Genomic DNA, 25,633 nt, shown 5'->3' with positions numbered 1-25,633 from the left:
CAGATTTCTTCATGTATGCGCTTGAGTTATTCTCCCGCTTTGTCGTTTCCAAGGAACCGTGATAGGGATCCATCAGGGTTTCGGTAATACAACCCCCCGTGAAGTAGGAAATAATTCTTCAATTCTTTGAGGCTGATTTTGCCTTCTGAAATAGAGCTGCTCAATTCATGAATGATGGGTGCTCGCCAATCGTCTGTTGAAATGTCTTCGACTTGAGTGAGCCAGGTAGACGACACAGTACGCCTCTATACAGTGATTATTTTCTCTGCCCCTTCGAACTGCAGCTTAGAAGCGACATGCCTGTTGTTGGTCCGTCCAGTATGGACGATCGTGGCATCAGCAAAATGAGTTAATAGTCGCTGAGCTTCGGTTCGGAATGGAGCGAGCATGATTTCCTTGAGAGAGTATGCTCCATTCATCCGATTGACCAGTAACTTTGAATCTCCTCTTATTTCAAGGTGTGTCGCTCCTGCTTGCTTGGCCAGGGACAATCCTAATAAGAAGGCTTCATATTCTGATGAATTGTTGGTGCAGTGGAAATCCAACTTGAACGAATGTGAGAAAACTTCACCAGATGGGACACCAACACTATGCCATCTCCTCCGGTGTCATTGCTAGGAATGACGGATCCATCAAAGTATAGAAGCCATGTTTCTTCTTTGATAACTAAGATATCTGGAAATTCACCAGGTACATCCTCGTGTAATGTTGTCGTATCTTCTCCTGGAAAAGCAACGAGCAAGTCTGCAACTGCTTGGCCTTTGATCACTTTAGGCGGCGTGCAAGCTATGTCAAATTCTGACATCTGGAGTAGCCACTTCGCTGGTCTCCCTATCAAGGCTGGCTTTGACAACATGAATTTTATAGAATCATATTTGGACAGTAAATAGTGCCTGAACTTCTAGATTGCATGTACTAATGCTAGACATGCCCTTTCAGCCTTTGGATATCGGAGTTGAGCGTCTCTCATTATGCGGCTGAAGTAGTAGATTGGTCGTTCGATGCCTTCGTCGTCTTCCTGAGCAAGGAGTGCTCCGATAGCAACGTCACTGGAGGCTGTGTAAAGAATCAGGGGCCGTCCCTGTACTGGAGACTTCATGACAGCAGGTGACAATAGTATCTGTTGTATCTTATGAAAGGCTTCTTGTTGAACGGCTGTCCAGGTGAAACTTGCTCCTTTCTTCAATAGAGGGGTGAATGAGGCAATGAGTTGAGGCAATCCAGGAATAAAGCGTCGAATATAATTTACCTTGCCCATAAAACTCTGTAGTTCCTTCACGGTGCGTGGAGGAGGCATGGTAGTGATAGCTTTCGTCTTGTTCGGATCGACTTTGATTCCTTCGGCTGTGACTAGGAATCCTAAAAACTTTCCAGAGGAAACACCAAAAGCGCACTTCAAAGGATTCATCTTTAATTTGTATTCTCTGCATCTCTCGGATACTTGTATCAATACTTCGAGGTGAGACGTTCGAGTCTTCGATTTTACCACCACATCATCGACGTAGTCTTCCACTTGTTTGTGCATCATGTCGTGGAATATGGCAGTCATGGATCGTTGATAAGTGGCACCTGCATTATTTAATCCAAAGGGAATCACAATGTAGTGGAAGTTCCCAATGGGAGTACAGAATACAGTCTTGTTGACGTCATGCTCATACATCTTGATCTGGTTGTATCCGTTGTAACCATCCATGAATGAGAACATACCGTGGCCACTAGTTGCGCCGACGAGCATATCAATGTTGGTTAGAGGAAAATCATCCTTTGGACAACATTTATTCAGGTTCCTGAAATCGACGCAACATCTGATTTGACCATTTTTCTTCTTGACAAGAACAACATTTGCCAGCCACGTTGGATGTTGAATAGGCTTTATGAATCCTGCTGCTAGTAGTTTCTGGATCTCGACTTTGATTTGCTCCTCGACTTCGTTTCTAAATTTCCTAGGCGATTGTTTGACAACTTTGGAGCCAGAAACAATGTACAGGTGGTGGGTGACCAATTTGTCGTCTAGACCGGGCATTTCCTCATATGTCAAGGCGAAAACATCTTGATATTCTTTCAGTTGGATCATCCTCAGTCCCAATAGTGATTGTCTCGAGATCATCGGTGGTAGAGTCAGTGCCGTCTTGTAATTTTCGTGGGGCGTCTTGAACCTCTTCTTCGAGTGACGGTTCTTTCTGACATGATTCTTCAGGGTGGGGAGACTTTTCATCGTTCTCCCTGATTAATTGCTAATCATCCCTTCGGCAATAAACGATCCTCCCCTCCGCATCACGGCTGGTTATGAAGTTTGATCATAGAGTTGAAACCTGATCATTACGACGTTTAACCGGTGTAGTAGATAACTTAATCGCCTTAGCATCTGAGGATGATGGCTTGTCAGCGACCTTTTCAATAGCCTTCCAACGTGGAAGTGGGATGCTGCAAACCTTGCTTGGAGGCTCCGGGATGCTCTTTTGAGATTCAAGGAACTCAGCATCGTAGACAGGAGCATAAGAAGATGACGAAGCTGGGATGCGAACGATCTTGTTGTTGAGTAGTGCCTTCATGCATTAATGGTACGTGGAAGGGACCACCTTGTTATCATGGAGCCATGGGCGCCCAAGTATCATGTGATAGTATGGCTCTTGTTCGATCACATTGAACTTGACTTTTGACTGAATAGGCCCTACCTTCAAATCGATGTATGCATACCCATATGTATGGATCTGACTTCCTTCAAAGCCTGTCATCAGGATAGGGTGCCGGAAAATCTTGTGTTGTGGGAATCTGACCGTCTTGAGAGTCTTCATAGTGACAATATTTGTAGAAGCACCTGTATCAACGAGGGCTCTCTTGAATTCGTAGTATCTAATGAATCCAGTCACGTACAGGGATCGATTGTGTCCTTCGTCTGCCATGCGGTCTTCTTCTCCAAAAGTGATGTTGTTGATTGAATGGTCAGACATCACGGGTGTTTCCTCAGCTTTTAGGCACGACGGAGTCAGAGGTATGTCTGACGATATCTGGTTGAGTGCAGCGAATGTACTCGTACGTTGATCTCTGGAGAAGTGTAGAAGCTCACATAAACTTTCGATCAGATGTGCAACTTCTTGGTCCACCGACTTTCCGTAAGTAGTGAAACTGTTGGTTTGAGGGGTATCGTTGGCAGTAGCGCTGGGATAATTTAACACTTCTGCTCCCAAGAGTTTTGTCAATTCTACCATACAGTTGAAGAGTTCATCGATTGCCTCCTTCAATCGATTGATGCTCCTAGTCAGAATTTCTTTCCTCCGTGCCAATTCAGCCAATGATGGGATTTCTCCATCGAACGCATCAATAGAGGAAAAAGGAGTAGTAAAGTAGGAGTGACGAATATTACCAGAGTCGTTCGGACGAGCGTGAGGAATGTCGCCATTTGAAATACTCTGGTTAGGTTTTGGAGCTTCTGATGAAGACCTAAGACCAACCATCTTGTGAAAGCTTGAGATTGCAACCGAGAGAATGATCTCCCACTGTGGTCGCCAATCTGTAGATGGGGAAAAAACGATTTGCTGGTTTTTACGGAATTAAGGAGACGGCCGTACGGAAAAGACTCCTTGAACCGAGCGAAATGTTCAACCTCACACAGATGCACTGCAAGAAGGGAGTGATTTGAATTCGAGAGATCAATCTGTAGTACTCCGGCCTAAACCAAGACAATGGTCGTTCCATAGTAAATTCGGTCACAAGAGAGGATGGGTTGATCTGTAGGAGGGAAGATGAGAAATGTGTGGAATCAATGGTAATCAATGATTGTGGGTGTGTTGTGTATTCTGCATAAGATAAGTTCTGAATGATTGAAGTTGCTCAGTTGACAGTAATTGCTCAATTAATGAGGCATTGATCTCGTGTTGCCTGTGAGACGTGAGATTCTTGTTCTGTCTTCAATCATGATTCAGAGACTTATTTATATGGCTGGAATTGTAGACACCATGATCCCATGAAGTGTGACAGTTGATGGAATCAAAGAGTGGGGAAGTGGAAATCGTGTTTGAAACCAATTGCTCATCATGCGGAGACTTGGTCGATTTTCCATCCACTACTTTGTTAACTCCTTTAACTGATTGCACGACTTTCTCATATTTCATCGTGTGTATGAACACACGTGTCGTAGACCGCCAGACCAAAACCCTAGTTGATATCCCCCCAAGTGGCACGATTGATGTCTCGTGAACGTGGAGTCTGCAGCTGACTTCATGGGACGATGAGTCCATGTATTTGCTGAGTTGAACATGATTCTGCAAAATGTTCTGAAACTCATGAATTGAACGTGTTCGTTGAGACAGAGGTGTAATTATCACGTTGAGGTGAGCAAGTATTGCTCATTCGATGAATTGTTGAATATTGATAGTTGAACCAATATTCCTTGGTTTGAGCAAATATTGCTCATCTGAGCAAGTGTTGCTCGTCTGATAAATTATTGGAAGCGTGACAGAAATAAAACATTAATTAGAATACTGGTAGTTGAACCGAGTATAATAAAATGGTGATCATGAGATCGTCGTAAAATTATTAGCGTTCGAATCTGGAATTATGATCCTTGGACTCAGAAACCCTAATTTGATCAATTGATGACCGAGTGATAATTTATTGAAAATTTAACCATGGAATGAAGGAGGACCGGCTACATGAGACCGTGGGTCCACCATGTAGCGTCCATATGCTCGCGTGAGCAAATACCAAGACCCCTTGAAGAGTTGGTGAAAATATGATCAAATGCTGGTTCAATCATTTTTCATATAATGCTCGTCTGAGCCTTAGGTGATGAAATGTAATTAATTATGGAGAGGTGAGAGACCGACCGAGGGGACATGAAACCAACCCTGGATGGTCGTGGGATCAAATGACGATCACTTCATGAAATTCCAAAATTATTTGGAAGAGTCTTGGACCTAATACGTGTAATTGCGCAAATTAGGTCAAACCGTGAAAATACGTGGGACCAGCTCATTGCGAACCAAAGAGCCAACCTTGGTCGGTCAAGGTAACATGCTCACATTGTCAACACGTCCGCGTCTCAGTCCTGAAAATTTTGATATTTTCTGGCGTGCGTTTGAGCAACCATTTGAGAAAATACAATAAAATCAAGGTTTTGCTGAAACTGAGGACACTTCATGAGATGAATGAAAATAATTATAAAATGAAGGAATGATGAATCTTGGGACCGCTGAAGCCAACGCATGGCCGGCCGGCCAGTGACCACGGTCCCATTGTGCCTTTTCCTAATTTTATATTATTTTTCATGATTTTATGAAAATATCATGAAATAAAAGAATTTGTTGAAATTAAGGAGTTTCCTTGAAGTGAAAGAGTTCCATGGGATCAAGGAAGAAAATAATATTAAAATAATAAAAATTAGGGCGTGTGGGAACGGCAAGGGCATGGCCGGCCGGCTTGGGCCCGGTCCCATGAGTTTCCCTAATTTTTATGTATTTTCCGTGTATTTTTCCATGATTTGAAGGAATTTTCCTAATTTGAGAGAAATACCATGAAATCAAGGAGCTTCATGCGATGAAGGAAACCTTAAAATAATAATAATAATAAAATAAAGGGGCGTGTGGGACCGGCTAGGGCATGGCCGGCCGGCTGGGGCCCGGTTCCACGGGTTTCCCTAATTTTATATTATTTTTCATGTATTTATGAAAATACCATGATATGAAGGAGTTTTCATGGGATTAGGGAAATAATAATAAAATAATGAGGAACCATGAGGTGTGGGGCCGGCCGGGATCAAGGCATGGCCGGTTGGCCAACAATCACGGCCCCACAATATTTTTCCCAATTTTATATTATTTCCTTCGTGCGAAGGAAGCACCATGAAGCTGAGGAGTTTCCTCAAACAAAGGATGTTTGTTCAAATGAAAGGATTTTCATAAGATCAAGGAAGATAACAAAAAATATGATAAAATATAAAATTGGCGTGCATCGGCCACGACACGGCCGGCCGGTTGGTGAGCCCAGCCACCTGGCGCCTTGGTCAATATTTTAATTATTTATTATTTTCCTTCCTATTTTGCATAGGTTCATCGTTTCGTCGTATTTTGAAATACTCGTTCGTGCGGTGATTGTTAGTGCATCATCGTTGAGTACACTTGCACCTTTTGAGACGGAGCTTACTCGGAGGTAGCTCAGACACCCATGCTTTTAATATTTATTACTAACTCATGGAATTCTGCTGGGAAGAACCATAGATTGAAGTAACGAAATATTGCTAAAATATTTGAATATTTTCGGAAATTCAGTGGATGAATCCAAGAATTTAGGAATAATTAACTTATGGCTCTATACTAGCAAAGAAAGCTGTCTAGGAGCATTAATTATTCTAACACGAGCTTGATGGAGCTTCATATCCTTTATATAGTCAGGGAAACTTGTTGTTTGTATCCTGAAGACGTTATCGCTTTATACTAGCAGAGCAAGCTGTCTAGGAGCCGTCAATCTCGTGATTATATGTAGAAATAATTACTGAAGTGTTCAGTATTCATGAGATATGTCGTTGTCCAGCCGAGAGACTATATATCTGCATGTACTCTGAGAGACGGTATTCTCAGTCAGAGGATTCGATGAGAGACCCGTGTCTCAAAACTCACATCTGATTGCTAGATCAGGAATTCGTATAATTATGGGTTTACGATTTTATCCTTTGTCGAAAATCCACAATCTACATTAAGTCCCCTGCTTAGTGAGGAATGCCGTGTTCCTCAGTCAGCATTGAATGGTGATTTTTCGGTCATAAACAATATAAGTAATTGCACTTAGTCGTGAGTTAAGATGTTACCGGATTTTGATAGTACGAGAAAACCATGACTTGAATGAAGATCCCAGTGGCATGATAGAGCATCGTTTAATGAGCATAAATTGGTGTTGAACCGCTGGTTTGAACGACGGGACCTTGGTCATTTAGGATTCGTGGGCCGGGCCCAATAAAGAAATCCTTGTAAAATTAGGTTTTGGAAATAAAATTTGATATAAAAGGGAATTAATACCTTATTTTTTATTATTTTTCCCACGACCAGCACCTTCATCACCTCTCCACCACCTTCACGCCGGCAGCAGAAGGAGAAAATTTTCACGCCGGAGCACCGGCCGCCGCCCGCCACCGTCCGGCCAACTTCCGACCGGCCGACCAGGTGTGGATTTTTTTTTTATTTATTTTTTCCTGATGTTTATATGAGTTTCATGAAGTGATCATGTTGAAATCATATATGTGCATATATTAGTGCGAGTTTTGTTGAAAAACCCTCGTTTTTGAAAACGTATGTTTGTTTGATCGTTAGTTTTGAAAACTAATAATAATCCCACTACTTTGTTAACTCCTTCAACTGATTGCACGAATTGCTCACATTCTCATCATGTGTGTGAACACACGTGCCGTAGACTGCCAGACCAAAACCCTAGTTAATATCCCCCCATGTAACACGATTAATGTCTCGTGATTACGTGTATTTAGTTAGTCAGTTGCTGACTTCATGGGACGATGAGTCCTTGTATTGATGAGTCGAACATGATTTGCAAATGTTCTGAGACTCATGAATTGAACGTGTCTGTTGAGACAGAGGTACAATTGTCGAATAAATGTTGATAGTTAAGGTAAACAAATATTTTTCACTTGATGAATTGTTGAATATTGATAGTTGAACCAATATTCCTTAGTCTGAGAAAATATTGCTCATTAGAGTAAATGTTGCTCGTTTGATGAATTATTGGTAGCATGACCAAATAAAATATTATTTTAAGATACTGGCACTGAACCGAGTATAATTAATGAAATGTTGATCATGAGATCGTCGTAAAATTATTAGCGTTTGAATCTGGAATTATGAACCTTGGACTCGAAACCCTAATTCAATCAACTGATGGTTTATTGAAAATTAACCACAGAGTGAAGGAGGGACCGGCTACATGGGATGATGGGTTGACCATGTAGCGCCCAGATGTTCGAGTGAACAAATATGAAAGTCTCTTGAAGACCAGTTGGTGAAAAGATGATTAAATGCTGGTTTAATCATTTATTCCAACAATGCTTGTCTGAACCTTAGGTGATAAAACCTAATAAATTATGAAAAGATGAAGGACCGACCAAGGGGTCATGAAACCGTCCCTGGTTGGTCACGGGATCGACTGACGATCGTTTTATGAAATTCCAAAATTATTTGGAAGCATTTGAACCTAATGTGAACAAATTAGGTCAAATGGTGAAAGTATGTGGAACCGGCCTCTTACAAGCCAAAGAGCCAACCTTGGTCGGTCAAGGTAATATGCTCGCGCCGGCAAAGTGTCCGCGTCTCAGTCCTGAGAATTTTGATATTTTATGATGTGCGTTTGAGCAACATTTTGAGAAAATATGAAGAAATCAAGGATTTTGCTGAAACTGAGGAAACTTCATGAGATGAAGGAAATAATAATAATAATAAATTAAGGAATCATGAAGTGTGGGACCGGCTATGGCCAAGTCATGGACGGCCGTACAAAGAGCCCGGTCCCATGGCACTTTTTCTAATTTTATATTATTTTCATGATTTTAGGAAAATATCATGAAATCAAGGAGTTTGTTAAAACCAAGGAATTTTGTTGAAATCAAGGAGTTTCCTTGAAGTGAAGGAGTTTCCATGAGATGAAGGAAACAAATAATATTAAAAATAATAAAATAAAAGAGTGTGGGACCAGCTTGGGCATGGTCGGCCGGCTAGGGCCCAGTCCCATGAGCTTTCCCTAATTTTATGTATTATTTCATGATTTGAAGGAATTTTCATAATTTGAAGGAAATATCATGAAATCAAGGAATTTCATGGAATGAAGGAAACATAAAAAATAATAATAATAAAATAAGGAGCGTGTGGGACCGGCTAGGGCATGACCGACCGGCTAGGGCCCGCTCCCACGAGTTTTCCTAACTATATATTATTTTTCATGATTTGGAGGAAATATCATGAAATTAAGGAGTTTTCATGAGTTGAGGGATATAATAATAAAATAATGATGAATCATGAGGTGTGGGACCGACCACGACTAGGGCATAGCCGGCCAGCTAGTATACACGGTCCCATGACACCTTTCCCAATTTTATATTACTTCCTTGATACGAAGGAAACACCATGAAACTGAGGAGTTTCCTTAAAACGAAAGATATTTGTTCAAATGAAGGGATTTTCATGAGATCAAGGAAAACAATAAAATATGATAAAATATAGAATTGTGCGTGGGACTGGCCACGACACGACCAGCCGGTCGGTGGGCCCAGTCCCCCAGCGCTTTGATTAATATTTTATTATTTTGTTCATATTTTGCATAGGTTCATCGTTCCTTCGTATTTTGGAATGCTCGTTCGTGCATTCAGGTGCTCGTTAGTGCATTATTGCTAAGTACACTTGCACCATTTTGGTCGGGGCATACTCGATAGCTCAGATGCTCGTGTGTTGAATATTTATTACTAACCCATGGAATTCTGCTTGGAAGAACCATGAATTGAAGTAACGATATATTATGAAAAACGTAGAATATTTTCCAGGGATTCAATTAATGAATCTAATGATTAGAGATAATTAATTGATAGCTCTATACTAGCAGGCATGCTGTGTAGGAGCATTAATTATCTGAGAATGAGTAATATGAGCTTGTTGAACCGTCATATTTCCTTTATATAGTCATGGAAAACATTGTTACATCCTGAAGACGTTATTGCTCTATACTAGTGTAGATGGTGGATTTTTGACAAGGGCTAAAATCGTAAAACCATAATTATACATGCTCCTGATCCAAAAATCAGATGATTATTGACGTTCATGTCTTTCATCGAAGCATGAAAGCTCATGCCACAAGAATCTCTGACTGAGAATACTGTATCTCAGAGTATATGTAGACGTGTAGTCTCTCAGCTGAGGCAATGACATATCTCATGAATACCGAGCAATTTCAGTAATTACTTCTATATAGAATCGAAAGATTAGACGGCTCCTAGACAGCTTGCCTGCTAGTATAGAGCAATAACGTCTTCAGGATGTAACCATGTTTTCCCTGACTATATAAAGGAAATATGACGCTTCAACAAGCTCATATTACTCAATTCTCAGATAATTAATGCTCCTAGACAGCATGCCTGCTAGTACAAAGCCATCAATTAATTATCTCTAATCCTTAAATTCATTAACTGCATATTCAGAAATATTCTACGTTCTTCATAATATTTCGTTACTTTAATTCGTGGTTCTTCCCAGCAGAACTCCATGGGTTAGTAATAAATATTCAACGTACGGGCATCTGAGCCACTATCGAGTAAGCCCCGACCAAAATGGTGCAAGTGTACTTAGCAATAATGCACTAACGAGCATCTGAATGCACGAACGAGCATTCCAAAACACGAAGGAACGATGAACCTATGCAAAATAGGAAGAAAATGATAAATAATAAAATATTAGTCAAGGCGCTAGGGGACTGGGCCCACCGCCGGCCAGTCACGCTGTCGCCAGTCCCACGCCCAATTCTATGTTTTATCATATTTTTATTATTTTCCTCGATCTCATGAAAACTCCTTAATTTCATGATATTTCCTTCAAGTCATGAGAAATAATATAAAATTAAGGAAACTCGTGGGACCGGGCCCTAGCCGGTCCCACATGCCCCTTATTTTATTATTATTATTTTTTATGTTTCTTTCATTCCATGAAATTCCTTGATTTCATGATATTTCCTTCAAATTATGAAAATTCCTTCAAATAATGAAATAATACATAAAATTAGGGAAAGCTCACGGGACCGGACCCTAGTCGGCCGACCATGCCCAAGCCGGTCCCACACGCCCTTATTTTATTATTATTATTAATAATATTATTTGTTTCCTTCATCTCATGGAAACTCCTTCACTTCATGGAAACTCCTTGATTTCAACAAAAACTCCTTGGTTTTAACAAACTCCTTGATTTCATGATATTTCCCTAAAATCATGAAAGTAATATAAAATTAGGAAAAGAGCCATGGGACTGGTCTCTTTGGCCGGCCGGCCATGCCTTGACCATAGCCGGTTCCACACTTCATGATTCCTTAATTTATTATTATTATTTCCTTCATCTCATGAAGTTTCCTCAGTTTCAGCAAAATCCTTGATTCCTTCATATTTTCTCAAAATGTTGCTCAAACGCACATCAGAAAATATCAAAATTCTCAGGACTGAGACACGAACACTTTGGCGATGTGAGCGTATTACCCTGACCGACCAAGGTTGGCACTTTGGCTTGCAAGAGGCCGGTCCCACATACTTTCATCATTTAACCTAATTTGTTCACATTAGGTTCAAACTCTTGCAAAACAATTTTGGAATTTCATAAAACGATTGTCAGTCGATCCCGTGACCAACCAGGGCCGGTTTTCATGACCCCTTGGTCGGTCCTTGATCTCTTCATAATTTATTAGGTTTTATCACCTAAGGTTCAGTCGAACATTGTTTGAATAAATGGTTAAACCAGCATTTAATCATCTTTTCACCAACTGGTCTTCAAGAGACTTTGGTATTTTGTTTACTCGAACATATGGGCGCTACATGGTCAACCTATCATCCCATGTAGCCGGTCCCTCCTTCACTACGTGGTTAATTTTCAATAAACCATCAATTGATCGAATTAAGGTTTCGAGTCCAAGGTTCATAATTCCGGATTCAAACACTAATAATTTTACGACGATCTCATGATCAACATTTCATTAATTATACTCGGTTCAGTTGCCAGTATCTTAAAATAATATTTTATTTGGTCATGCTACCAATAATTCATCAAACGAGCAACATTTGCTCAAATGAGCAATATTTGCTCAGACTAAGGAATATTGGTTCAACTACCAATATTCAACAATTCATCAAGTAAACAATATTTGTTCACCTTAACTATCAACATTTATTCGACAATTGTACCTCTGTCTCAACAGACACGTTCAATTCATGAGTCTCAGAACATTTGCAAATCACGCTCGACTTATCAATACAAGGACTCATCGTCCCATGAAGTCAGCAACTGACTAACTAAATACACGTAATCACGAGACATCAATCGTGTTACATGGGGGGGGGGATATTAACTAGGGTTTTGGATTGGCGATCTACGGCATGTGTGTTCATACACACGATGAGAATCTGAGCAAGTCGTGCAATCAGTTGAAGGAGTTAACAAAGTAGTGGGTAGAAAATCAACCAAGTCTCCGCACGATGAGCAACTGGTTTTAACACGATTTCCACTTCCCCACTCTTTGACTCCAGCACTGTCACACTTCATGGGATCAAGGTGTTTACAATTCTAGCAATATGAATAAGTCTCTGAAACATGATTGAAAATAAGACAATCTTTCGTCAAACAGACAACACGAGATTAACAACTCAACGTCTGAGCGATTACTCTCAACAGAGCAAATTCAATCAATCAGAGCTTATCTTATTTCTTTACGCAGAATACACAACACACCTACAATCTTGGATCACCATTGATCTCATACATTTCTCAGCTTCCCTCCTACAGATCGACCCATCCCCTCTTGTGACCGAATTGACTCTGGAACGACCATTGTCTTGGTTTAGGCCGGAGTCCTAAAGATTGATCTCTCGAATTCAAAGCACTCCCTTCTTGAAGTGCATATGTGTGAGGTTGAACATTTCGCTCAGTTCAAGGAGTCTCTTCCTCACGGTCGTCTCCTCAATTCCGTAAAAACCAGAAAATCATTTTTCCCCATCTACAACTAGCAGGCAAGCTGTCTAGGAGCCGTCTAAACTTTCAATTCTATATAGAAGTAATTACTGAAATTGCTCAGTATTCATGAGATATGTCGTTGCCTCAGCTGAGAGACTACACATCTACATATACTCTGAGAGACAGTATTCTCAGTCAGAGATTCTTGTGGCATGAGCTTTCATGCTTCGATGAGAGACATGAACCTCAATACTCATCTGATTGCTGGATCAGGAGCATGTATAATTATGGTTTTACGATTTTATCCCTTGTCGAAAATCCACCATATACACATACTTATACGACTCTTTGTCTCAAGAATAGGAAATAGAGAGATATAATTTTGAGTGATAGAAAAGTTCAAGTCTCCACAAACCTTTTAGTCGGATGAAGTTCCGCTAGTTCCTCGAGTAGTTCTTCGTCTTCGTAAGATAATATACATGGACTCTGGATATCAACTACAATAATCTGTCCTAAACTGAGACTTAGTTATAAGTAGTCTAGAAATCAAGACTTATAGTTTTGACACCTAAACTTGACAAACATGCTTGAGATAGAAACGCATGCGAGTTCGACCGAGCAGTGCTCTAACAATCTCCCCTTTTGTCAATTTTAGTGGAAAAACTATCAATACATATGGATTACAAAATAAATAAAACTTTGTAGCTTCTTGTCCACATGCTTGATCTCCTTGGTGCTTCAACATTACTCGAAAACTTCGTCTTTTCCAATTACTCCCATGATTCCATATATGTTCAATTCAACATCATAGTTGTTGAAGTTTCGTAGCCATAACAATTAGAAAACAAAATCTCTCGATCATTGTTATACAATGTCATAGTATTATTACACAGTATCAAAGTTCTTGTATCACAACTTCGACAACAATACTATGGTGATATGTATCACTCCCCCTTAGTCAATACTTCATCTCAACATAAAAACCACTCCCCTTACATAATGATCCGAAAACCATATGTATTTGTAGTGTGAACTACATATTAATCCTCCCCCTTTTTGTCAATAAAATTGGCAAAGGTACGAAAACGGGATCCTAATGAAATTTTCATGGAGACACTTCAAGACCAAAGAAAAGCACATATCAACTTGTTTTGATGCAATCATATATCTGAAGCTAAATGCATTCATCACGGAGTTTATAAAGATACAAGATAACTCCTCAAAATTCCACAACCGCACTCCCCACAAAGATATGGAAATTAAGCGTAAGTTCAAAAGAACTCTCCCCCATTTGATGTCATTCCCGAAAGAACAACAAGAGCGACCTTACTTTTACAAGAAAAGAAGGATTTCTTTGGACACCAAAAACCACAAAATGATTTTGTATCCAAAAAATTCTCAATTAAACTAATCACAAGAGAACCCGTGATTAATTTAATTGGAATACGCAACCAAAATAATCACAAGCAAAACTATGATTAGTTTAGTTGTAAATGCTCACACAAAAAGACTTATGGAGCCGCACAGTATATACATAAAATATGGATCAGGGAAAGATCAATACTGCGGAATATAAAAGGATTCATTCTATCTTCATCACTGTTTGCATAACGTCATACAATAGACATAATCCTCGTAAACAAAAGATTTTAACCTATCTTCCATCAATGAATTTACATAATAGGCTTAAATTTTGTTTGTCAAAAAGTTCATCGATCTTGTATCAATACATGCATATCGACATATAAACGAGATAACTTTTGACATTGCATGGGACAATAATAGTTCACGGACGCAAACACACATATCCCATAACATATTGCAATATATAAAACCATAAAGACTAATACTGCAAAAATCATCTTCGAAACCACTTTAGAGATAAATAAACAAATCTAAAAACATTGCAAGATGAAAACATTGGACATAGCTATGTGTACTCACAATAATGGCTATTCCAAACCCTAGTTATCCTTCTTAAACAAAACAAGAATAAAAAAATTCTCTTAAGAAGTTTCTTAGACAAATGAGAGTCAAAACAATTTAACACCAATAAAAATAAGCACAAGAGGCTACTCATCATCTTCATCTTCGGAGACCATGAAGGTGGAACGAACTTCGTCCATGTCTTCTTTAATACCGGGATACTTGGTAGCAATCACAAGTAATTGTTCTTGAACACAATTTACTTTGGTATTCAACTTACAAACACCTATGTAAATTTGGCGAAGAAGCTTCGTAGAAGAATCACTCGAGCCATCAATTGTGTTACACCTTTGCCTCTTGCATTCATATTCCCTCATTAGACTGAAGGTAGACCGTCGAACAAGCTTGGGAGTTCCAACGGAATTCCCAATTGGCTCAATGGAGAAGTTGCGAAAAATACGCTCAATCAAGCAAGGGAAGCCTAACTTCTTGTCAACGGATGTCATGTCTATCATTTGCAAAATAATGAATCCACAAATGTCAAGACTTTTGGTTTCCATCACAAGGTAATAGAACAATTCCGCAAACTCACGGCTCCAACGAGAGTTCTCAACCGTGGAAGGACAAAGATTCAAAATACCCAATTTTCCAAAATACTTTAAAGGAAAATCTAGATGATTAGTAGGAAATTTTCTTATATTCCACATAACACTCTTTCCACAAAGCACTTTTGAAATAGATTCTTGTGAATGTCGTTCATCGCTTGGTCTAGGGTGGCGAAAATCACCCAAAGGAATTCCGGTAATTTTCGAAATCAATTCTCTATTAACTAAAATCCTCACTCTATTAACCATGGTATTAAATTCCATGTCCTCAGGGGAAACATCATAAATGTTGGCATAAAAGATTCTAGTAAGAGTATCAAAACCTTCACCAAGGCGATCAAAGATGTTTCCAAGCTTGAATTTTTCAAAACAAGATAAATCCTCCTTATACCCACTTGTATTATCCAATTTCTTTTCTAAAATAAACCCAGTAGAAGAAATCTTTTCAAATACTTTGCTACAGGATTCATCCACAAATCTAATCCTAATAGAATTTTGTTCAATAGGAAGATCCATTGAAGAGGATGAAGAACCTAGGTTATTTGAAAAACCTTTTGAACCCGTAACATTCTTTATGATTCTAAAAGGAAATAAGGGAGTGGGCAAGAGATTACTTACTTAACTTTTATCTTGAGGAATCCCTTCACAAGTTGTTCTCCAACAAGCTTTAATGGAGAAAAAAAAATTGAACCCTAAAAGTTCACGAACGCGGACAGATAAGGGAGGAAGGAGGGTTTGCGTACCCGTACTTCTTTTATACCCATAGTTGGGCTTGGACCCGTTCAGAACCGCGACCCACATAAGGAATGTAGGATTTTTAGAGGTACACATACTGGGATAAAAATACCAGTATGAAGAAGGAATACCTGCATAAACCTTTTGAACAGCTTTTGTCACAAGGCAAACAGGAAAAAAAATTCATAAACAAAGTCAACCAGTTACTTTCCCCATTTCAAGTTATATACAAATGGGATGACGCCATTCCTGAATTTAGGTGGTGTAGAATGCAGAGAGTTTCTCATGCAAATTCTTTGGTTGACACTTGTGGCCATAATTAAGAGTAAAATCATAAAGATAAAACTCAGAATCCGTTAGGATCTTTTTCTTATGACACATAAATGACTTTTTATGATAAATGGTTCCTTTACCAAACTTACAGGAAACCTTTTTATCAACTTCAAGTGAGTTGGTGGTTGGAACGGTTTGTACATCATTAGAACATGATTTTACCGGTACAAAACTTTTATCATAACAATTCAATTCTTTTATGGAATTAAGCTTTTCTAAGAATTTCAAAACATTTTAAACGCTCTAAACAGGCCCTTGTCAATTGATCCATTATGATAGTATTCCTCAAAGAAATTAAGAGTAGTTCTTGTGAGGATCTATACCCTTGCGCGTTGATCATGTTTCCTTTGAAATTTCCTTTTAGACGGTTTTTTAATAATCCCTTTAGACTGTTTCTCATCATCTAGTTTCGAAGGTATACTAGATGGTATAAGATTATTAAAGAAGACCGTAGGTCTAAAGAGTAATAATCTTTGAACAGTTTTTAAGTAGTTCTGGTGTGCGTTACAGATGCCATGAGCAAGTCTCCCAAAAATATTTCCCATAGGGATAGACTTTTGAGGATCGAACAAACACAAACTTATAAGGTTTAAGGTGTTTGCCTGCTCTGATACCAATTAAAAAAGCGAGGGTATAACAACCACACCCAATATTTCGATTAGCAATCTGTATGGACTAACTCCAATATACTTTCTAGAAAATCAACTAGACAGTCAGACTCAATCTAGAGAAAAGTATATTGAGGAGTTAATATTTATCTCACTTGATTTAATCTTTGCTCAAGCAAATAGAAATCTGCGAGTCTTTATCAAGTACAAGGATAATAACTTGGATGGTACCAAAGACCAATATCCAAGTATCAAGTAACAGCTCCATCTCCGATGACGAGTAACATCATCTCGTATCTTCCCTGACTTCTCTCCGAGTTCCTATATCAGTTGCCTTCTCCTAGATCATGTTTCTAATTACATCAAGACTTCTCGAGCTCCAACTGTGTAGCAACGACTGATCACAACACCATCTACATCGAGCACAACATCCATCAATGTTAATGGTTGCAGCAACACATAGTTGTTAAACTCCATTTCCAAACACGACCCATCTCTTCTAACATATTCATAAACACAATGATTCTGCCCTACTCAGGTTTTAGACAGAACCAAAAATCCATCATCGTATGATCGTGATCATCAGAAACATCGATGATTCACTAATTATGTTCTTATAAGGAAATATGGAAGATGAGTGCCCTGAGTAGATAGGCCGGATGCTTTAACATCTTTTGAATTCCGACTTCCCCCAAGTAGAGGTCCTGACTCCCCTTAGCAGTTCTTTTGAAAATGGCAGCCCCTTAACAAATTGGATGCCCCTTAATGAACGAGGGGATGCCAATAGTAGTGGCGACCATTTTACCCTTTTATTCTTCCAAGTTCTTATTTTTCTCATAACTTCTTCATACGAACTCAGAATGACTTCATTCTTTCGCCATTGACTTCATCTTCCTGTCCTTTTCAAAATGATGTCTAGAAATCCTCTATTTGAACGGGTTCCATTGGGTATTTGTCCCTTCTTCACTTGTGAACTTCACTTTTGTAGCTATTTCCACTTCTTTTGGATGATTCATCTAATAAATACAAAGAAAAGAAAACAAGCATAATATACAATAATTTGCAAGAAGATCAACAATTACTAGCATGGAATTGACACTAAATATATGTACAATATGCACTTATCAAATTACCCCACGCTTGGTTTTTGCTAGTCCTCGAGCAAACTACCTAAAGTACAACAAATCCATGTCGTTGAGGATACGGATGCACTTACCAAATGCAACATGCCTTTAAACCCCTAGGTGTACCTAGTGGACGAGTTATAGTCTCGTAAGGGATTACGAGAGGTATACCCACAAAACCTACTCCAACTTCAAAACATTCCAGCTTCCCAAGCATCCAAAGAGCTATGAGGACATAGAGTTTCTACATGCTAGTAATAAGAAGTTAAAAATACCAAAGAACATATTCTCATTCTTAAATGTTGAGTGAGAAATAACCACACCATAATAAGAGAACGCGTGTTTGAGAGCAATAAATAAGCATTTCGCCTCGACTTCTGCCTCACTTAAAAGTATTTTATGATAATTGTACTCAATAAGACGGCTTTTTTATGGGTCTCACATGTGTTCAGGTAGGAATGAAGAGAGAAATCCTACACACGTTGAATGGTGGGAAGGAAACCTTCCGAATTATTTCTGGAGACCCCACAATATCATGGGAAATAAAAGACCTTTTCTGATGATCTCTAAGAAAGGAAATCAACCATATGCAAGGATGGGAGTACTTACCACCTTCACATCCGATCGGCAGAGATGAAAGCACCACTCTCATAGCATCCAATAGAAACGTCTTCCTTCAGCTCGTCTTCTTCATCTTCTTGGTCTTCAGTCTTCAACGGTTAATGATAAACTCTTGAACTTCGTAAAACTTCGACAATTTGTAACTTTTTTCCTCTATTTCTTGTTGCTTGAAACTTCTTTATATATTTTTCTTCCACATGGCCTTATTGAACAAATAACAACCTAAATGCAACTTTTTTTTTATAAAAAGATTGCAACTAAACCAATAAATATGAAATAAAATTAACATGGCCATGAGAGGAGTACTTTACCACTTGAATCTTCACAACTTGTATCGTCTTCGTATCATAAACTTCAATAACTCTCATCTTTTGATTTTCTTCGCTCTTGTACTTAGTCTTCCACTTTGATATAGAATTACGCTCTTTATTTGTAAGTCCAACATATATGTAAAAATCTTCTCATTGTATGTTGCTTTACTTGGATATGAAATTTTGATCTTCCTTGTATTGTTGTTTGTAAAACTTAACGTCTTCAACTTTCCTTGTAGATTTTGATGTCGCTCCTCTTGTTGATGATGATGTGTTTCTATGGACCTGTTGTTGTCGAGAGAGAGAATGGTGCTAGCTGCAAATCAAACTACAAGAAAGTGGTTTTCATCCATAGACGTCACCCTCATGATTGACAATATTAGCACTCAAGAGACCAAAGAGTAGTGCTTATATTGGTGGGAGGTTGGGTAGCTCACCATTCTACCCGGAATTAACGTACGGTGACACACACTCAAAAGAAAGCTCTTTAGTCAAGTACAAAAAAAATATGGTTTGGTGCCTCAGTTGATATGAAAATAGGTATTCTCCACTAGTGATTGATCAACAACTCTAATAATGCATTTCTCCCTGCTCCTCATTTGCATCATCGGCATGATTAAATCCATTATTCAACACTCTAACAAGCAAGAAATCCGAACAAAGTTCCCTAACACTTCCAAGTTCAGTTATGTCGGTCAGAATTCTCTATATAAACATACCTAGAAGTATGCTAGTGACTCTAAAATCTCTACAAGTTGGAGGTTTTTTATGCAAAATTTTAAAAAATCGACCCAAAAAGGCTAAAAACTCTATATGAAAAATATCCAAACACTCCCCCACACTTAAACTCTAAATTGTCCTCAATGTAATTGACTCGTCCTAAGTGAAGTCAAGGTGGGAAATCTTAATATGATATGCAAAAGGAAAAAAAAAGATAGAAAAGATAGAAAATACAAAACCTATGGGTTGCCTCCCATGCAACGCTTGGTTTAACGTCCTCAGCCCGACCTTCTTGTTATCGCCCATAAACCAACAATCTGAAAATCTGGTAGTCTTCCCAGAAAACAATCTGCAATTCTAATAACAGCTTCATAAAAACGTTAGCACAAGATAAAAATATTAAAGCTATCACTTTCTTGAAGTTTCCCCCACACTTAGTCCTTTCTACACTCGAAAGTGGATAAAAAACATAAAATTTGGGAACTTCAAAAGGTTCCTCAGCTTGAACCTGCATAATACTAGAATCAAACACATCAAGTGATGGATACTTAGAAGCAAAATAATCCGTTAAAACTTTAGAAGAACACAACTCCAATCCTAAGTGAGGTATTTTCCTAAAAGTTGGGTTAATAACTCTTTGAAAAGCTACTTCAATTGGATGGGAAGGATCAATAGATATAGAATTATGTAAAGGATTAGACAAACCTTGTTCGAGATCCTCATCTTTTATCTCTTGTGAAATTATTTACCTCAAGTATGTCGTGGTCCTCTATCGAACTCTTAATTTTTGCTTCAATCGAAATCTCAGCATCATTATAATCCTTGGCAAGTTCAACTGGGTCTTCCACGACTTCAATCAATTTGGTTTCTTTATCAATATCGTCATCGGAATCAGAATCTTCCCCCAAAAAGTCTAGTTCATTGGTGCAAACCCTAGGGTATTCCGTATGAGTCTCCGACGAAGGAATAACCGGGTCTACTTCTTGCAAATCAACCGGCCTAAAAACATTGTAACCCGGATAATCTTCATAACGTTGATATGCATTTGAGTATGTTACACCGTTCATAACAATGATTCGGTCATTCCAAGGCTCCTCCTTTTCAATAGGCGAGTGATCTTTTTAATGATCCAGAGCTGGAATAACTTCATCACTATTATATGAAATTTCCAAAGGTTGCTCATATTTCTCCTTTTCTTCCTTAATCTGATCCATGTCTCTTCTTAAGTTGTTAATTCCCTCTTGAAGTTCTTGGAGTGATTGATCAACGCTGTGTTGATGTTGCTCTAACCCACGATAATATTTTTCCATTTGTATGCGAATATCTTCCATCATGGTACACATTTGTTCTGCAACACTTGAAGAAATAGGATTAGAAGCATAACTATCCTCCCATCCTTGTGATTGTTCACTTACATGCCTGTCATAAGGTTGTTGACATGTATGAGAATACCCGTAAGGTTCCATGGGATATTGATCAAAGCCAAAAGATTGGTGTTGATTATACCCATAGGATGGTTGTAGTTTTCATTAGAATGAGATTGAAAACCATACTGATAAATACTATTATATGTCTGATCTTGTGCTCCGTACATGCTATTTCCGTAAGGAAACATGACGAATCACAAAAAAGAGAAAATAAAACAAAAATCTAAGAACAAAAACAAAAACAAGTTAAACAAATAAAAAATCAATTAGTAACAGCTCCCCGGCAGCGGCACCAAAATTTGATGCGTGTCGTAAGTGCAACAAATTAATCAAGATATTTCCCACTAATTAACTGGTAATATAGCGGTAGTAAGAGATCGTTCCCACAAAGAGTCGTGTAATTGGTAGGTTATTTAGTTCAGTAAAATAATAAAACACATAGGGGATTGTTTGATTAAAGTAAAATAAAAGTAATATGAAAGCAAAGATGATTATGGAATCATTCGTCGCCACTGAACAAAAACTTAACAAAACTACTTTTTTATTTCTTGTAAAATTTCTATTGTCACCAACCGTAGAATAGCAATAAGCTCTCTTATCCCCAAAATTCCTGTTGCCACTGGATACGGAAGTGCTTGACTACCAGATTCTATCCAACTAACCCACCAAGAAGTAGCGCACTCATGATGTAAATTAGTCGGATGCTTTACGTTTTGTGAATTAGGTTGATCCTAACATCAGACGCATAAGCTCGATCTGCTTACTAGTGTCATCTCTATACACAATTGTTTAACAGAATCCCTCTGTCAGCTTTCGCGATTTACTACTTGTGTAAAGAATTGAGTGACAATTACACGTATCACCAATCCTAATACAAGTAGAAGAATTATTATCAGGTGAAGTCAAATGACCAGTTGAATAACCCAATAGTAATCTTAGACACTAAAAATAATAGAGACAATCGATAAAAAAATTAAACTCAAAATAAACTTGTAAAAAGAATTAAAGTTTCATAAATCAGGACATTGAAATCATCCTTAATCAATAAAAAATTAGCTACACATGAATTTACTAAAACCCATAAAAAATATGTCGAAGAAGAATTAAAAGAAGAAAACTTGGTTTCCCCTTAAAGGGGTAAACCCTAGATATGAAATAAAACCTTTCCTATCTCTATTCTTTTCAGTATTTTTCTCTCCCTCAAAAGTTAACGAAACTCTCCTCTGATCAACTGCTTTATATAGGCATCAACTAGCCTTGTACGATCCACAAAAGTCGTATTGGATACACTTTGAAAGTCGGAAGAGAAGAGTTTCTCGGATTCAGTGTGGCAGAAAGCATTCCAATATATTACTTCATTCTCGTGATTGGCTATGGGATTTAGAGGGACTCATGTAACACATCATGTTTTCTTCTAAGCTGATAGTAAATTATGCTTCGATGATCCAAGTTGCAGAAAATTCTTATTTTTTCCATACGCATTAAATCTTTTCACTGCTCAGAAATATTCTTTGTGTTTATCTTCAACAGCGTTTCTTAGCTAGTTTCTCGGTCAAGGGACTCACCCGTTCTCAGTTTCGTATCTAAATGAACCCAATAGTACCACTTTATCATCTCCGTTGATTAACTCTTACCATCAATGCTGGTAACAACATCGGTTCCACTTCCTTATCTTCTGTCGATCACCGTCACGCTCTTCTCAGCCTTCTTATCACTGCCAATAGCAACAACTACTTTTTCATCTCTTCACATCACCAACATAGAAATGGACACACCTCTTGTTTACTTGTCTTTCCAACTTGGTTAGACTTAGAATTATCACATATATATATATATATATATGTAATTACATTACTTGATTTACAAAGATATAAAATATAAAGAAATAAAAGAAAAATTAAGAAAAAATAAAATATTATAAATTCTACTCCTAATTTATATGAGACTTGTTATGTACAAAATATATTGCATGATCTTCAATATCTTCCAGTCTTCAATTTAATATCTTTAATATCTTCAATATAATATGATCTTTATTTATGCAAATCTTCTTAATATATGTGGGCCCATATATATATATATATATATATATCTAATAACATTTGATACCCCCCCTCAAGTTGGAGGTGGAGGAGAAATATCGAGAACTCCCAACTTGCTAGTTAATCGAGTATATAATTCGGCACCTAGAGGTTTGGTAAAAATATCAGCGATTTGATCGGCTGATTTTATATAACGTGGAGTAATGAGGTTACTTTGAATCTTCTCACGAACGAAATGACAATCGATTTCGATATGTTTGGTTCGTTCATGGAAGACAGGATTTTCAGCTATATGAATTGCTGCTTGACTATCACAGTAAAGTGTGAAAGGTTCTGAAGTAGGAATATTAAGGTTTCGGAAAAGATACTTTAACCACTGTAATTCAGCAGTTAAATTGGCCATTGCCCTATATTCGGCTTCGGCGGAAGATCGAGAAACAGTTGGTTGTTTCTTAGATTTCCATGAAATAGGACTATCTCCCAACATGGTGAAATATCTCGTTGTTGAGCGACGAGTGGTTGGACAACCAGCCCAGTCTGAATCGGTATAACCCCGTAAATGAAGAGAACTTTTAGCGGAAAAAAGAATTCCATGTACAATAGTCCCTTTGAGATAACGCAAAACACGTAAAGCTGCATCATGATGAGCAGTTCTAGGATTTTGCATAAATTGACTTAAAATATTCACTACATAGGTGATGTCTGGACGAGTAACAGTTAGATACAAAAGTCGACCAATAAGTCTACGATATGGTGTAGGGTCAGATAATGGTTCACCATCTGTAGGTTTGAGGCGAAGATTTTGCTCCATGGGAAAAGAAACTACTTTGGATGCGGTTAGCCCCATGTCTTTTAAAAGATCAATAATGTATTTTCTTTGACAAAGAAATATACCTAGATCTGAACGGGAAACTTCAATCCCTAGAAAGTACTGTAAGCGTCCCAAATTTTTAAGCGAAAACCGCTTTTCTAGAGACACTTTGAATTTTGATATAGAGTTTTCATCATTACCTGTAATGATAATATCATCTACATATACTAAAACATATATATACGTAGATCTGCGATTATAGGTAAAGAGTGAATAATCTGATTTAGATTGTTGAAAACCTTCACTAATAAGTGCAGATGAAAATGTAGTAAACCATTGTCGGGATGCTTGTTTTAAACCATATATAGATTTATTTAAGCGACATACTTGCGTGCCATCTGAACTTTCAAATCCTGGTGGAAGTTTCATGTATACTTCTTCTTCCAAATCTCCTTGAAGAAAAGCGTTATTCACATCAAGTTGATGTAAGTGCCATCCACGAATTGCAGCCAAAGAAAGTAAAACTCTTACAGTTACTAATTTTGCGACAGGTGCAAAGGTTTCATGAAAATCGATACCTTCCACTTGTGTATAACCTTTGGCGACTAATCGGGCTTTATATCTTTCGATCGAGCCATCTGGATTATATTTAATTTTGTATACCCATTTACAACCAATCGTTTTTTTTCCTTTAGGTAAGGATTGTTTTGTCCATGTATTATTTTGTTTATGAGCCTGTACCTCCTTGAACATCGCATCTTTCCATACTGGAATTTTGATGGCTTGGAGATAATTAGTGGGTACATCAGTGATGAGAACTTTTGTGAGAAATTTCTTATGCTGTTCAGACATTTTAGTATAAGAAAGGAAATGATTAAGAGGATACTTTGGACCCTCTAAAATAGGAGTTTCCATCACTTTGCATATATAATCTTTTAGATATGCTGGAGGATTACGATCCCTAATGGGAAGTGATGAGATTCGCTCATTCATTTGGGATTCATTTAATGATGATAATGACGGTCCAGGAGATGTCATTGAAGATGAATGTGACTCACTCATGGATGGAGGAGTTTCACATTGAGTGTCTTCGTTCGACGAAGCATGGCTATATGTGCATCCTTGTGACGAGGAAGGTAAATTTCCAGGCGAATTAAAAGGAGTAATAGTCGTATTTCGTGGAGAAGTAGGAATTGCGGCGTTTTTATCTGATTCATATTCATTACCGTTTTCTAACACTTCTGAATACTGGTCAGAATCATTGAATTGGTTTAATTCTGGCGATGGTAAAATCGCATTGCCATATGGAAATGTTCGTTCATGAACTATGACATCTCTTGAAGTATAGATTTTATTTGTTTCTAAATCAAAGATCTTATAACCTTTTTGATTGTATGGATACCCAATAAAAATTCCTGGTTTTGCTCGAGCATCAAATTTATGAGAAGGGCTTGTGTTGCGAGCAAAACATAAACAACCAAATACTCTAAGATGTGAATAATTTGGCGGTGATCCGAAAAGGACTTCATGCGGAGATATATAATTGAGTACTGGTGTGGGCATCTTATTGATCAAATACCCTGCTACCATAATACATTCTCCCCAAAATTCTAATGGTAAACCTGCTTGAAAACGGAGTGATCTTACTACATTAAGTAGATGACGGTGTTTGCGTTCTACA

The sequence above is a fragment of the Papaver somniferum genome, chromosome 10, assembly GCF_003573695.1.
Source record: "Papaver somniferum cultivar HN1 chromosome 10, ASM357369v1, whole genome shotgun sequence".
In the NCBI taxonomy this organism is placed as follows: Eukaryota; Viridiplantae; Streptophyta; class Magnoliopsida; order Ranunculales; family Papaveraceae; genus Papaver; species Papaver somniferum.
The sequence above is the reverse complement of the archived record's forward strand: the minus strand, read 5'-3'. Positions refer to the sequence as shown.